The sequence below is a fragment of the Diaphorina citri genome, unplaced genomic scaffold, assembly GCF_000475195.1.
Source record: "Diaphorina citri unplaced genomic scaffold, Diaci psyllid genome assembly version 1.1 scaffold78800, whole genome shotgun sequence".
NCBI classification, from domain to species: domain Eukaryota; kingdom Metazoa; phylum Arthropoda; class Insecta; order Hemiptera; family Psyllidae; genus Diaphorina; species Diaphorina citri.
In genome coordinates this window covers 1-361 of record NW_007455884.1, presented here as the reverse complement: position 1 = coordinate 361, position 361 = coordinate 1, and the positions used below count along the sequence as shown (strand labels likewise).

Below are 361 nucleotides of genomic sequence, written 5' to 3'. Positions count from 1 at the left end.
ACCCTATGCTTCTCTCCAGTGGGAGAAAAGTTTCGATCCCGGGCCCTCATGTTCCCTGGCCTGGTAAGTGAACTGCAGATTATTAGCTTCTCTCCAGTGGGAGAAAAGTTTCGATCCCGGGCCCTCATGTTCCCTGGCCTGGTAAGTGAACTGCAGATTATTATTATTTATTTATTTTTTCGAGCTCTAATGTTAAAGGGGTTACGACCCGGCTATAAATAGGGTAATTCCAATTCTAATATGTTACACTCAGGTGAGTGGCTGCACAGTGGATTGGTATTACAAATGGCCACCGGACGCCCTATCTGCAGTGTCTAAGCACTTCCTCTCCAGTTTCCCCATCACTGGTACGCCACAGACT

The 361-nt window shown here is 47.1% G+C and overlaps 1 long non-coding RNA gene across 1 annotated transcript; it reads left to right on the top strand.

Moving 5' to 3' along the window:
* LOC113473736 lies at positions 1-304 on the top strand. Its single transcript, XR_003395631.1, has 2 exons — positions 1-63; positions 254-304. It is a non-coding gene; the product is annotated as an uncharacterized LOC113473736 (long non-coding RNA).
* Positions 305-361: the final 57 nt, after the last annotated feature.